We start from the raw sequence: 16,249 nt of genomic DNA, 5'->3' as shown, positions 1-16,249 counted from the left end.
GGTTCACTATTTCTTTGCCCTTTAGGGCAGTCAGGAGTGCCTGAGGAATGTCAAGTACATCCCGTGGTGGTGGTGGTGGTGGGGTTGCGGGGTGTCAGTTTCTGCTTTGTCCTCAGCCAGCCTTCTGTTCCCTCATCAATGATGACATAACTTAGTCAGAAATGCCATTTAGTAAGTTTTTACATTTTAATTATTTTCCCTGATTAGACCTGGAGAGAGGCATTAACTTAACCTGTCCAGCTCCTGCAACAAAGAGGGCCAATAGAAAGAGAAGGAATCTCTGTTTGAAGGGGGGTGTTTGTGAACAAAGGTCTTCCACACAGGGACCCTCCATGGAAGCTAGCTAACCTTTGAAAATTTGACCTTTTTCTGCCTTGGTTTCCTTCTTCTGGACTAAACAGTATCAGTTTCTTTTGGAGCTCTTTGGGAAGATAGGCTAATAAAAGACCATCAATCTTTTTTACTAGGTGAAGCATTTACCACTCTAATTAGCATTCCCTTTCAAAGGCTTTCATATTCGAGAAACAAACACCAGCATTCCGTGTGTTGGGGTAAAAGGGAATCTTAAATCATGAGTAAGTAGAAGTGGAGGCTAAGGACATAGATTTTAGGCATTGCCTATGTTCTGATAGTCATCAGAATTTTACTGAGATACCACAATGCTGAAGACGCGTACCGTCCTAGGTCTTATGAGTAGAGACAAAATTCGAGCCTAGTACTGTGGATTTGTAAAACAAAACAAAACACCAAATATATTGGTTATAACAAAGTAGATCTGCACAAAATGTTAATGACTTCCCCAAAGCAGAGTACAGTCTGTTTCAGAGTCAGTGACAGGCTAGGTCCTGAAGCATGACTAGGAGTCTACTCAGCTGTAGAAAAATGTCTAACGCAAGGCCATTTACACGCCATCAGGAAGTGTAAATTTTGAGGCAGGAGGACCAGCCTATCAGGAGTTTCTCAGAAGCCAACACCTCCCTTACTCTCAATCCCACCCTGGAAAGGTGGTGGTGGGTGTGAGTGGTGAAGTCCGGGTGGCAGTTTCCTAAGGCTACAGCAGTACGCTGCTGGGGGCAAGAGAGAGAGGAAATGGAGAAAGTTTGGGAGGGGGTTGGAAAAAGCCCTCCCGCGCATGCGCCCTGGTAGCCGGCCGGCTCAGCAGACGGTTTGGCCCGCGGCTCACCCCCCACGTCGCGCCTCGCAGGGCCCCCACAGACTGGGCCCAGAGAGCGAGCGCGTTGCGCGCCCGCGCAGCCTCCAGGCCGGGCGGGCGCCTGCGCACCAGCGTCCTGGGCGCTCGAGCCGCGAGGTTATTAGAGGTGGAGCGCGGGGAGGGCGCGCGGCAGGAGGCGGCCGCCCTTACGGCGCGAGCGTGGTCACGTGGTCGCTGGTCACCGCCGCCACCACCCCCTCCCGCCCTGTTCTCTCTTTGGTCGGGCCGGGCCCGGCTGGTTCCACGAGCGCCCGGCAGAGACTGAGGGAGAGAGAGAGAAAGAGGAGGGGAGGAGGAGGAGGATTCAGGGAATAGGAGCTGGGGAGCCCTGCTGCGCCACAGGTAAAACGAGATGATGATGATGATGATGATAATCGTAAAAAAGCCGAGCCCCCTGAGCGCCTCCGCCTCCCTCCAGTGCAGCCCCACATGCAGTCGCTCCCGCCCTGGCCTCCCCTCTGCCCCTCAGGACCATGCCCGCCTCCCCCAGCGCCGCTGCTGCAGCTGCCGCCGCCTCACGGGAGGGCCTGAGGGTGCTGCTGCTGCTGCTGTCGCCGCGAATGGGTAGTCGCACCGCCCCCGTTTGTGCGCTTCCCGGATCGGCTTGGGGGCTGGGTGGCGGGAGGGAGGCTCCTCTAGCTCCAGGGCGGGTAGGGCGAGGAGGCTGCTTCCCCGGTCTACCTGCCTTCCCGGCCTCGGGAGGTTGGGGTCTAGGCTGTAAGGCCAACTGCTGCAGGAGGACAGAGCCAGGTGGTTGGACTGTGGCTCAACTTCCTACTTGGTAAATTTTCCTGTTCATATCAGCCCTGGGCAGCATGCTTCCTTCGCAGGCCGGAAGCAAACGGGCCCGGAATCCCCAAACCTTTTAAAATGCAGCCTCTAGACTGGAGAAGCCTTTCATCTTTGAGGAGAGAAACGTGACCCTGTTTTAGTACGACTTAAGTTTATTCACCTGTAAGAACATGCAAGTTGAGGCCTTTAAGGGTATGATAAAAACTTTGTGAAAGTTGATCCCCCTTCCCCTACTTTTCTTGGAAAAACGAACACCTCCTAAACAATTTTTGGTTCTACAAATGACCTAGAGTTTGTTCAGTACCAGCCATTCACTAGTTTTAGTTTCAGGAATACGATTTAAAGTTCACATCCTTCAGGTTTTTTTCTGAATAGTAATTTTCGGTAATGAGTTCTGTTTGTCACCTCCGAATTGGACTAAATCCCGAAATTGTAGCGTACAGGTTGAACAGCTTTGGGCCCGATGGCGCGAAGATTTCTAGAACCAGTCGTTATTTGTACTCTTTGTATAACAAAATATAGTACAGGGAAACTATATTATTAGTGTGCTGTTGCACAAAATACTGACTTAAAGCAGGAAGTATTAAATGTAGGCATTGTTGAAAATAAAACTTTGAACACTTAAATTCATTTATATGTTGGTCATTTATCTTAACGAGCTTTTCTGATTCCACATCTTGGAATTTTCATACTATATCTCTAAATTCAAATGTAAACTTGAGCATTTAAAATTTTTACAACTATCTGCAGTAGAGTCAAAGCAGTGCTCAAACTTCAACATGCATAGGAATCCCTTGGGGCTCTCGTTTAAAAATGCAAATTCTTATTTAGTAGATCTGTGATGCATCTTGATATTCTGCATTTCTTATAAGCTCCTAGGTGCTGCTGGACGAGGAGGATTCTTGAGTAGCAAGGATGTGGATATGTGTGTGCTAAGAAATAAAATGACATGTCAATGAATAAGTGCCTTAATTGATTCTGAGTGTAGGTGTGGTTTGAGAGAAGGGGCAAAAGGCTGGATAAACTGAGAAAGTTCGCCTTAGGGCGATCCTTTATGAAGAGTGAACAGGCTATGTCGGGATACCAGGGGAGGGGATAGTAGTATTGGGGTGAGTTGCCTCAACCTGGAGGAGTGTTAGGTATCAGGTGTGCGTGCTGTGGTGCATACATCACCTGGCCCGAGAATTTTCCAGGGAAGCTTGGTGTATTTCTAGCTGAAGGACTCAGCTATGGGTAGTTGGGTTTTATCAACTTACAGACTATGAATCCTGTGTCTCTGAATCCATGGCTGGGTTGAAATTCTCTTAATGAAAGTACTGAGTGTTTGCTTTTGCTCTCAGATGCAGCCTCAGTTGAGCAATGCATTCCTGAGCCTTGAAAGCAAACTTGTAAGGAATTTAGGGTCTCCACCTGTTGAGGTTTTGCTAAATGGATTCAGATTTTTCCTATTCTAACTAAGAAAATGAAATTGAAAAGTTGAAAGGTATCATACTTAACCTCATACTTTATGTCTATAAAAATGGTTGTACCTAACTTTTTAAAAACATTATTGAAGTGTAACATCAATTACTTTTAGCACTGTAATTTTTATAGTCTTCATTCTAGTCCTTACTTACCATTGTTTCTTCATGTTCTTAAATAATATCTATGACAGTGCTTTAGAAGCACAAAGTGGCAGACACTGTCCTAAGCACTTTATATATCTTACCTCATGTGATGTTCACAACAATCTTTAAGGAAACCGAAGCAGAGAGAGGGTAAAAGTCTTATGCTAACACAGAGCTGGGACTCTGGCTGGTTGACTCTACAGTCCATGCTTTAACAATCTTCTGAATGTAGCTTTTTTGGAAGAAAAGAAATTAATGATACTTTTTAAAAACCCCTTTCCCTAGTATTGTTGAAAATTATGAGCTTTACTTTCATTTTAAAATCCAAACTTGTCCAACTCTTTTAAAAAATTTCCCCTGTTGTATAATGAAAACTTGCTTCAATGCTTGTTATCTTTTCTGAATAAGATATTGAAATTTGCAAAGCTTTATTTTGTTTGCACCTGTTTGCCAGACCAGTCTCTTTCAAGTCTGTAAGTCACTGTTAAATGTGAAAGTAGTGTCTACTTCCTTTTGACCCTGCAAGTTTTCGTTCTTCATTTTTTGCCTATGCCTCTCTTCCGCCTTCCACCCTCATTCCCCCTCTACACGTACATAGATTTATTCTGTATTTGTTATCCTAACATTTAGGATTTTCTTGGGGTGATTGATGGGTCATGGACTTTTTATTTGGCCAGTAAGGACGATAACAATCTAAGCATGGGTCATTGTTACCGTATTTTAACGCTGGAAAACTAATAAGGACAACTTCAGTATTGTTTTTGTCTCTGCCACTGAAAGCTTTGTCCTACATCAGCACCAGTCTGAGGAGGGGTGCTTATATACACTTGGTCGCAGACATTTCTCTTAATGTGGACAGATGATTAGAATGGTAATAATGTTACAGTGTGTGTACTGGAGCTTGAGAAATGAGATTTTGTGGGTGTGGGCAGTTGTGGGAGGGGGAAGTGAGAGGAGAGGGCCTGTGGGCTTATTCCAGTAGCATCAATTCTTCATTAACTGGGATAGTAATTTGGGAAGTAAGTCAGTATAACAACAAATCCCTCTTGTAAATGTTTTCTCAAAGTTCATACTCTGTTGTGATATCTGTTGTAATGTCTGTTGTAATGTTATGCTGGTCAGTTACTTAGCTTCATAGTGCCTGAGTTTTCTCAACTTTAAAATGATAATAGTAAGTACCTCAGAAAATTGTTTTGAGGATTAAATGAGTATATATATATGTGTGTGTGTATATATATGTGTATACATGTATAAGTATAGTATATATACATATATAATGCTTGGTGTCTGACACATAGTTAATGCTATCATGTAAGTGTTAGGTACTGTGTTTTACTATGGGTAATCTACAGTGTGGCTGATCATATCCACATAATCAAGACTGACTGTAATTGAATGAACTTAATGGGAATGGTACATTTGGTATAAAGCTGTATGGGCCAGCAAAACAAAGTTTGTAGTTTTTGGATTAAATACAAAATTGGTATAGTAATGCTCTTATCCCTTTGGGGAATTAAATATGAATAAATATGGGTTGGCTGCTCAGATCTTTCAAAACAAGGTTGTAAGGCTGTAGAAATAACAAAAGATGTTTTTGGTGGTGGTATGAAAGGATTGGTTTAAATTTTTCTAGTGTAGTGTTGTGAAGCCTAGAACAAGGTAACCTTATTTCTGAAGGCTTTTCTGACTATAACTTTTACCTCCCTCAGCGGACTCCTTTGCTCCTTGAAATAATCCATCTGCCCTTGCAATCTTCAGACCTGATCTACAGCCCCTTATCTAAAATCCATGGTGGCATATGTGTCTCAGAAGTAAAATTTTTGGAATTTAGAAAATTAATATGGTGCATATGCTGTATATCATGAAACCTGTGAATAGGAACAATCACCCCATAGTTGTACACATTAATTTTCCCAGCAAATTTATAGATGTTCACACTAAGTAGAATAAAAAAGACCATAAAAAGCCTGTTAGGCTGTGTTTTGTTGATAGCTTAGAAAACGATTTTAGTGTTCAGAGTTTTTTGGATTTTTGGGATTGGAGATCAGGGATCATCTCTCTCTCTCAATATATTTTATGATTTATCATACTACCTGTCTCTTTGATTAGAAAAAGAACTGGAATATAGGATTTGTGTGTTAACATTTTCTATTTTTAGCACCTGTCATGGGACCTGGCATGCAGTAGGTGCTCATTAAATGTCCACTAGTTTGGATGAAAAACATCTAAAGGTAATATAATTCAGTCATTGTTCTGTGCTACATGTGGTGTCTCTGACTCCATGAAAACATTTAGTAATTGCAGATTTATTATTTTTCTTAACTCAGCTGCCTAGGGAAGGTGATTACTGGATTACTTTTTTGAGACAAAATAGACTTAAGAGATTTGAAATAGGCATTATAGATGATTGCAAATTTTTATAAATTTGTGTTGACAAGAATGCTTACATTTACCTTTTTATGGGTCATTAAGTCTACATTTAGAAGAATGGTTTACTTTTTAAAAATGACTGGATTTAGTTTTGTATGATAACTTATGACAGACTAGTTGTGGTATATCTAAAGAAAATGTTGCTGTGCATGAATATCTTAGGTCGAATAATTACAGTATGATAGCTTAGCCTTCCATTAGAAAAAAAATTATTTTCTATTACAAAAGGTGATGCCTATCGTGAAAATGTTATAAAAACAAATGATCAAAAATAATCTGCACTATTGGGAATTTCTTCAGTTCTTTTAGGGGGTTATATTGTCTTGAGAGAAGCTGAAAAACAAGTCAGATTTGTACTGCGAGTACTAGTTTAGAAAACGAGTTGCATATGTCCGTTAGCAACAATGTTTTCTTACTGTTACTAAACATCTAAGTAAGATAAAAAGGTTGAACTAAAAGCAGTTTGGGTCTCTACTTCTAAATAATGGATCTTCAGAATAATTAGATCAGTGAGAAGTAAGCCCCCACTTCTCATGTAACCACTTTGGGGGAGATGAGCTACGCCTGTCTTCTGATGGACTAGGGGGGGTATAGCACTGCAAGAAGACTGAGCCAAAGTTACAGGTCCTGGCTGTAGGTGGATGCGTTCTTTTTGCTGGTAATTAGTGGGGATCAGAATTTACCCCTTTAGGTTTCCCAGAATAGGTACCTTTGGAGGTATTCCAGTAGCTACCTTGTAGGAATCCAAGAGGAATTAATAACATTACATCTCTTGTCACCCTGGGGTGAGATGGTGAATTGATTGCCCTGGATCCTTGGTGGGGGTTGGGAGAGAAGGTCGAGTTGATAGGAGATGGGTAGATGGTACTACTATTTCTCTGTCTACTGCATTGATTAAACTGGACTTCTTTTTCTTCCTGAAGTCCAAGAGTCTTATAGTAAGAATGCTCATTTTGATAGGTAGGTATGTATGGCGTAGGGAGGCTTGGGATAAATTGCCTTCCCTTTCCAATCTTCATTACTCTTAATAGTTTAGGGGTTAATTTTAACCTTTTTACCTGTGCTGTGTATGTGTATTGTAGATATATATGGGTAAATATGTATGTGCAGATATACCTGTTTTTTAAACTCAAAGTGGATCTATGCTATTCTGTTACTTGTGTTTGTTTTTCATTTAATATTCTATCTTACTAATGATGTTACTCTCTCACATACTTTTTAGTGGCTCTATGACTGTTTCATTGTATGAAGGTACTATTAGTAGTCCTCCACTCTTGGACACCTAGATTCCTTTCAATTCTTACATGACAAGCAGTGTGACACTGAACATTATTGTAATATAATATTCCTTTGTGCCTATGCATTTTTAATTATTTAGGAAAAATTATTGTGAGTGGAATTATTAGTAGGTCAAAAGATATACCCATGTTTAAAAGTTTTGAAACACATGACCAAATTGTACCCTTTTACCCTTAACCGCAAAGCTGAGAGGCCCCGTACTTGCCTGTATTGGGTATTACCCAATGGCTATTACCATCTTTATTTTATTTGGGCTTTATTTGGGCATACTTGACTTTATACCTCCTCTTCTGCCTACCTTTTTTTTATATAGCTATTAATTTATATTTTAAACTGTTTTTATAGTTTCAATTTAAGTTTTTGAGTTTAGTTATTCTAGAACATGTTTAGTTGTGTGAAGTAGAGGGTACTAAATTTTTAAGTGTTTGATTAGTTTTCTCAGTACTACTGAATGAATGATTTATTCTTTCTCTGGATATCGGAAGACTTATCATTTTGTCTTCTATTCAGTCCCACTGTGTTTTATTTTTAATTGGTGGGAATGAGATTTTTCTCCGTGTGTGTGTGTGTGTGTATTTTTTTTCTCCCTGACTATTGCTGGTCAATAGAAGAGCCATTGATTTGTGTGTGTGTGTATTTTGTAATCAGTCACTTTCTGAATCTATTTATTATAACTGGTTTTCAGTTGATTCTCTTACATTTTCCAAGTAGATAAGCATACCATCTGAAACCAGCTATTTTTTGTAGAATTTTTTTTTTCATGATTAATTTTCATTTATGGAAGCTGTGTTGGAATGGTTTTCTTAATTTCATTGACTTGAAATATGATGCTTTGATATAGTGTCATGTGAGTTGATCTGTCCAGTTCTCAGAAGGATTTTAAAATATTTGGAAAACTACTTCACCAAGTGATCTCTCTTATGGACTGAATGTGTTCCCCCCCCCCCCCATTTGTATGTTGAAACCCTGCTCCTTCACTCTACCATGTGATGATATTAGGTGGTGAGACTTTTGGGAAGTAATTACGATTAGATGAGGTGATTAGGGTGGAGCCCTCTTGAGTAGGATTAGTGCCATTGTAAGAGTCAAGAGAGAGTTTGCTTCCTCTCTCTGGCATGTGAAGATACAATGAGAAGTCAGCAGTCTGCAACCTGGACAAGGGCCTTCAACCAGAACCTGACCTTACAGGGTGGAATTTAGCCCTCAGAACTGTGAGAAATCAATTGTTTATAAGCCTTCTAGTCTATGGTACTTTGTTATAGCAACTGGAACTGATAATCTGTAAGGACCCTTCTGGCTCTGAAGTTTTGTGATTCTCTTTTTATGTCAAAATACTCGTGGTAATACACAATGCTCTGGTACTTTTAAGTTAAAGTGCCTGCAGCTTCCTTTATAATTGTGGCTGTCTAGCTCCACTGCCCAAGCAATTATTCTGAGGTTTTACATTTTCATCTCCTTAGAGCTTGAAGGTTTCTTTCTATGTGATTTGGCAGAAATTAAAAGGGAATACTGATAGACTACAGAGATCAAACTGTGCAACATTGGGTTTGCTTATTTGCAATATCAGGTATCATGATTTTCTTTCTCTGGTCAGGTAGTATAATTTTCTACTTTTTATGGTGAGTTTTCTTTTCAAGCTCTGGTCTTGCTATGGTCTACTTAAAGTTCTCAAAACCAAATTATGTAATTGTCAGAACTGAGTGTAATGAAAGCCATTGGGAAGTGATAGACCAGGAAGCAATGATGATAGGACAAAATTGGAAAGGTAGGGATGGGGAAGTGCCTGGATGTATCTCTTTTTTCTCTGCTCCCCTTTCTACTCTCTGGTTATCCTTTTGTACTTCTTTGCCCTTTTAATGATTTTCTGGCTTCCTATTTATTTTCCAGATACACTTCATTTTCTGTTTCAGAGAATAGCCCATTACCTCCTTTCTGCTTTGATCAGGAGTACAGATGCTTTCGCCCAGTCTGCGAAGTAGTCCTGATCAGTACCCTAATTTCCTTCCTTTTTGTTACTAAAACTACCTGCATAATGCCCTCACCAGTGGCCATCACGCATCCTGCCTTGCAAAGGGTGTGGCAAAACATTGATTAAACTTGGGTTTCCTCATAATGTAAAACCACTATTTTGGAAGCATTAACAAAATGAGAGAGAGATACTTTATAAAGACAAATTGTGAGAGAATTATAGAGTAATATCTGAGTGGCTGAGGAGATAGTGAGAGATTAATGTTATAAAGAGATAAAAAGCTCCTGAAGAGTCTGTAATCTTAGATCTCCAATCCTGATTTCTTCTGTGAGCTTTAGACCTGTGTTTCTGATTGCCTGTTGGATAACTCCACTTTTGATGGCTCATAGGCAGCTCATGTTCATAACGTCTGCAGCTGAATTTACCATCTTCTCTTACAAAAAACCTATCCCCCCTCCCAAGTGAATTCTCTCAGTGGATGACTCCACCATCTTTCTGGTTGTTGAAGCCAGAACCCTGATAGACACCTTTTATTCCCCCAAATCCTCATGTAGCGGTATCAGGCTCAGTAGATTGTAAGTCTTGAATCCATTGTTTCTTTATGCCCACTACTCCTGCTCTGGTATATCATCTCTAGATCATTATTTCTTGACTTTGTTTCTGTAGGGTTGTCTGACTGGTGTCCCTGGAGCCAGGTGATCTTAAAAGCTCTCAGCTGATTCTCTTACTCTATAGCTTAAAACCTTTCAGGGACACCTGGGTGGCTTAGTCTGTTAAGGGTCTGCCTTCGGCTCAGGTCATGATCCTGGGGTCCCGGGATCAAGTCCCGCATCAGGCTCCCTGCTCAGTGGGAAGCCTGCTTCTCTTATCCCTCCGCCTGCCTGTCCCCCTCCCTGCTTGTGCTCTCTGTCTCTCTCTTTCTGACAAATAAATAAATGAAATCTAAAAAAAAAAAACCTTTCAGTATTCTTCCATCACTTATTGCTCAGTCTTGTGTCTCCTTCTGCCTCCCCTATGATTTCATATAAAGTATTGAAATCTTTGAGATTTGGAACTATTTAGGATTTTTTTTTTTAAGATTTTATTTATTTAACAGAGAGAGACAGCCAGCGAGAGAGGGAACACAAGCAGGGGGAGTGGGAGAGGAAGAAGCAGGCTCCTAGCAGAGAAGCATGATGTGGGGCTCGATCCCAGAACGCCGGGATCACGCCCTGAGCTGAAGGCAGACGCTTAACCGCTACGCCACCCAGGCGCCCCTATTTAGGATTTTGCTTACCTCAAGCCTGGAATAGTCTTCTGATCTCTTGATTTTACTACCTTGTGAAGTCTTAGCTGAAATGTCACCACTCTAGGGAGCTTCTTACACCACTAAGTCTGTGTTGTGCCCTTCCTGTTTGGCCAGATACCCTGTACTACAATATAACATTTATTATGTATTATAACTGTCTTTTTACCTAACAGTCTCTGTCCCACTGACTGCTTTGTGAATGCCAAAACCATGTATGCCATCTTATACTCCTGAAGCTGTGACTATTAAAAGTAGGTGTCCCATACCATGTACTGTTTTAAGTGCTGAATATATAGCAGTAAATAAGAGACTGTTCCAGTTATTAACTGCTGTGTAATAAACCACTCCAAAACTTAGTACCTTAAGACAACATTAGTATTTATTTACTCATGATGTTATAATTTGTATAGGATTTGGTAGGGTTAGTTTATCTCTGTTTCACTTGATGTAGGCTCACTGGAGGTTAGAGTTTCCACTTCCAACATGGTTTACTCACATGGCTGGCAGTTGATGCTGGCTGCTGTCTGGGAGATAACTAGATTCTGTTGATCAGAGCACTTGTGTGAGGCTTCTCCACATGGCCTGGGTATGAGTGGTGGGTTCTGAGTGTGAATGTCTTAAAAACAAACTTTTTTTTTTTTAAAGATTTTATTTATTTTTGCGAGAAAGAAAAAAGAGAGCGCATGAGAACAAGTGGGGGAGTGAGGGGCAGAGGGAGAAGCAGACTTTCCACTGAGCAGAGAGCCTGACATGGGACTCGATCCCAGGATCCCAGGATCATGACCTGAGCCAAAGGCAGACGTTTAACTGACTGAGCCACTCAGGCGCCCAAGAATGAGCATTCTAAGAGGTAGGAAATAGAAGCAGACAATCTGATGAACATTACTTCTATATGTTATCGGTAAAACGGCTGTATGTTATTGGTTATTGATTCAATCGGAGGAGAATTAAACTCCATCTCCTGATGAAGAAAGTAACAAAGAATTTGTGACTATGTTTCATCTACTATACAGACCTAAAAAAACAGAAAATCAAACTACAAAAATTGTTGGATGAGTTAAATCCTATCTATACTTTTAACCTCTCAAGAATCATGATAGTATATCACTAATTAAAAAGTAACTTCTATTCCTACCTTTTTAATAACTATATATTTTTCTGTTGTTATTCATGTAGTTTCAGAATTTTTAACTTTTAATTGTACATGTAACTCCTAATTTTAATCAGTTTTGTGTTCTGCTCTTTTATTTTTTGTTTTTCATAAGTCTCCATGCAGGGATGTTATTACTCAAGTATATTACTAGAAATGGGGTTAGTGTGTGTGTTTGTGTGTGTTTAAGAAATGGGGTTATTTTATAAAGGGAATGCATAATTTAGATTTTGATTCTTATTGCCAAATGGCCTAATAGAAAGATAATATTAATTTATACCCTAACTTTAGTGCAGGGTATAAATTATATTTGCCCATAACTTGCTACCAGAAGGTATTATAAATCATTGCTTTTGGTTAACCTATTGGCACAGATTGATAGATTGCTTTTATTCTTATTTTTTAATGCCTTTTTGGGTTTTTGTTGTTGATTTTCAAGAGCTCTTTGCATATGATAGATTTTAACCCTATTATATATATTATATATATTTTCAATTTTGTCTTTTAATTTTGCTTATACATTTTTAAAATTCTTAGGAAGAATTATTAAATTTTTATGTAGTTCCATATATTAGTCTTTCTCTTTACTATTCTATTTCTTGGCAGAAACAAGATTAAACTCAGTTCCTTATTTTTCATCTTTTTACCACTTTGGCTAATCTTCCAGTAGCTTCAAATACAGAATTTTTTTTTTTTTAAAGATTTTATTTATTTGACACAGAGAGAGAGACAGCCAGCGAGAGAGGGAACACAAGCAGGGGGAGTGAGAGAGGAAGAAGCAGGCTCCCAGCAGAGGAGCCTGATGTGGGGCTTGATCCCGGGACTCTGGGATCATGCCCTGAGCCAAAGGCAGACACTTAATGACTAAGCCACCCAGGCGCCCCTCAAATACAGAATTTTTGTACCTCAAACATGTTAGTGGTGGAGAAAAAAAAAATCAATAGACTGATAAATTCCATAGCAGTTATACAGATGTCTGTTTAGGGGATGAATTTCAGATTTTTATCCTCTTAACGAAGACCATTAATGTAATGGAATTGATCTGTTTTGGGATTTGGCAAAATTCTATCCCATATCATACCAGTGAATCAAGCCGAGTAAAGAGTAATCATTACATCAGTGTTACACTTACCCACAAAATATAACTTTTAGTGATTGAAATATAAAAATATGAAACCTATTAAAATTGAAAGCGGTAATATGGTCAGCTATATTATATTTATAAAGTAATTCCCTGAAAAGATTAAGAAATGCTAGAAATTTTTTTCCTTAGGAGCAAACATGATAGTGAGAAATTACCAAGTCAAAGTCTACATGAAAGCCGGAATTTAGAGAAGTAAGCAGAAAATTAAAACTGCTTTTTCTCTGAGGATATTTGCCACATTCTAGGGAACATTTACTTTAGTTTTGAGGGTCTCACAAAGCACAGGGTGTAGAAATTAAAGCCCATATATGCCCAGGGAGAGGAGTCTAATAGGATATTCCTTCCATATAAAACTGGACTCCAAAAGAGCTATGGTCATAGAGTATGGCTAAACCCAGATTAAAACCCTTCTCATGTTCTTGCTCTTAGGAGGCTGTGAGAATACTTGCTTTGGACTTGAAAAAATACCTATTCCTAAGAGGTTATAACCATAAGCTTGCCTTCTTGATTTGCAGCTAAAGTTCAGTATCACCTGGTCCAAAAGAACCTCAAATTGTGAATTTGAGGTGCCAGGCAGAAGCATGAAAGTCCTCTTAGGTTGAATACATTTTTATCTTCGGTCTTAGGGAATTCCCATGAACAATTTTCCAAAGAATTATCTAACAATAAAATATAGCCAAGGAAACAAGGTACCATGAGTAAGAAGCAGCCGAAACAATTGACAGAAATGAACCCACAAAAACTTCAGATTTTGGAATTATCAGACAGAGATGGTAAATCAACTGTTTATTATGTTTACAAAAAGGTGGAAAATATCTGCAGGCAACAGGAAACTTGGGAGATTTGAAAAAGACCTGAACAAAACTTATAGAAATAAAAACAGTAATTACAGTGAAAAACTCAGTAGAGGGGTGTCTGGATGGCTGAGTCAGCTAAGTAACCGACTCTTGATTTCTGGCTCAGGTCATGATCAGGGTTGTTGAGATTGAGCCCCACGTCGGGCTCTGTGCTCAGTGTGGAGTTTGCTTGTCCCTCTCCCTCTGCTCCCCCCCTCTGCTTGTGTGCATGCTCTCTCTCTTTATCTCAAGTAGGTAAATAAAATTTTAGAAAAAGAAAAACTCAGTGGATGTGGTTATCAGTAGATTAAATACAACCAAAGAGAACCAATGAACTGGACATAAATTGTTCAGAATGTAGAACAGAAAGATAAGGAAAATGGGTATAAGGAGATTACAATATATAGGACATAGAATGAGAAGGTCTAACAATATTTCATCAGTTTTTTAATTGTAGAAGGGAGAAATAATAGGAAAGGAAGCAGTGTTTGAAGAGAGAATGGCTGAGCATTTTTTAGAGCTGAGAAAAACACCAGTCCACGAATTTAAGAAGTTCTGAGAGTTTTAAATACAGATCTAGACATATCATAGTAACACGGAGAACAACAGGAACAGAGAATATCTTAACAGTTGGCAGAGAACAAAAGATGAATTACCTTTAAAGTAGCTGTAGCAGTTAAACTGACAGCTGACTGCTCAGGAGCAGAAATGATAGACAGAAAACAATGGGATAATATCTCAGTGTGCTGGGAAAAAGTTGCCAACATAGTATTCTATAACTAATGAAAATAACTTTCAAAAAGAAGGGTAGAATAATAACATTTTCAGATGGATTTGTAAAATATTCTCTGTGAAGAAAATGTATAGATCTATTTTTTCTGGTTGATCCTAGTATTTAGAACGAAGACTTTTAACATAACTAAGCAATTTAGAGCTTCACATAGTTGTTTTATTCTTAGGAAGTTATGTTTACACTTGGTAAACAGAGCTACTGTTTGGCAATACTTTTACCAATATAGTCCAACTTTTGGATCTTTGATCTATTTAGAATCTTCAGTATTGTTGTAAGAAGTCTTTTGTGGTAATTAATGTATGCCTTTAAGTCTTGCTCAATGGTGATGCAATTTCTAATATTCATATTTGGAATATCGTAACTCAAACCAAGAAGAATTTGGAGAAAATTGAGTCTTGGTATTTGCAAAAATAATTTGTGTAAATTGCTTTAATCTCCTCTACCAGTTCTAAATACAGATTTCTGGAGGAGAAAAAAGAGTGGGAGATTTTTTTTTTTTAAACCCATGAACAAGGTTGGCATAATTGCGAGTCTACAGTGGTGGGAAGAGCTGACAGACCTTAAAGTTAGTTAGATTGACTTGGGTTAGAATCTGGTTCTACCACTTAGTAATTCAGTCTTGATGATGTGACTTAGACCTTCTGGTACTTCTTTTTCTCATTTGTGAAATAGAGATACTTTGCAAGTGTATAGTGAGGAATAATGTTTGTAAAAAGAGTGCACTGAGTACAGTTCTGTGACTCTTACTGAGTTCTCAACTAATTGTTACTAATGAATAACACAGATGAGTGAATTGAATTTGGCAAGGATTTTGAAATTGTTTACTGTACAAGTGATATAAAAGAGTTAATCATACGTTTAGTGTTGAAGAGTCATGGACACTGATGATAAATAGTAAATATTTTTTGAAGTTCAGAAGTTGTCAGAATGTGGCTTCACTTACTGATTTGGTGATTAATTTTGCACTAGATCAGCTGTGTATGCTGCCTACAAATTAAGCAGCTTCACATTCTTCATGGCAGGTAACAGGGCAAGATGAAATCAGTGACTTTCTTTAGAAAGTTAAAAAGATTTCCACACATACACACAATATATATTTATATCTCTGTGTGTACACACACACACACACACACACACACCCGTATTTCTATATCCTGAGGTTGAAGTTCATGATGACAGTTAATTTATGATAAATGTGAATATTTTAGTAATTCAGTCCATAAAATGTTTATGAAGAATGTGCTTAAAACTTTGTACTTTTCAGAAGTTAAATAAATTTGTTGGCCTCCAATAATGTAGAGTAAGAGCCATCAGAGCACTCTAATTATTGCTATTTGAATTGAGAATCTGACTTCTATAAAATATTTAGACCTAGATTTTCCTCTTTTTTTTTTCTCTCTCTGTTGTTTGTAGTCAAGATGTGATACAGAATCTTTTATGATGTGGGATTACTTGTACACCTTGCAAATTATTTTCTTATTTTTTATTCTTTATTCTACATTTAGACATTTCCCGTCATTGAGTAGTGATAATTATACAGAGAATATTAGCTGATTGCATTTTTAAACCATCCTTCTTATAGCAAACTTTAAAAATTACATAATGAAGACCATTCAGGAATTTTTATTTTTGGACTTCGATGTTTTTAGAATGTTGGTTATAGTGATATGTTATATTTGTAGCTTTTGAGTTTATTCACATTATAAAAACAATGACTAAAAACAAATT

The 16,249-nt window shown here is 38.6% G+C and overlaps 1 protein-coding gene across 7 annotated transcripts in view; it reads left to right on the top strand.

Moving 5' to 3' along the window:
* Positions 1-1,307: 1,307 nt before the first annotated feature.
* TBC1D5 (TBC1 domain family member 5) overlaps positions 1,308-16,249 on the top strand; it is a 542,532-nt gene continuing 527,590 nt past the window's right edge. For 3 of the 7 annotated variants that reach the window (XM_034662029.1, XM_034662026.1, XM_034662027.1), the window contains exon 1: positions 1,308-1,555. The gene's annotated coding sequence lies outside the window, so the exon portion shown is untranslated. The remainder of the gene's footprint in view (positions 1,556-16,249) is intronic. The other 4 variants (XM_019795438.2, XM_002915357.4, XM_034662030.1 and 1 more) reach the window with 3 other exon arrangements.

Source organism: Ailuropoda melanoleuca, chromosome 6 (genome assembly GCF_002007445.2).
Source record: "Ailuropoda melanoleuca isolate Jingjing chromosome 6, ASM200744v2, whole genome shotgun sequence".
NCBI lineage: Eukaryota > Metazoa > Chordata > Mammalia > Carnivora > Ursidae > Ailuropoda > Ailuropoda melanoleuca.
Note: the sequence above shows the minus strand (reverse complement) of the source record. Positions and strands in the feature narration are given on the sequence as shown.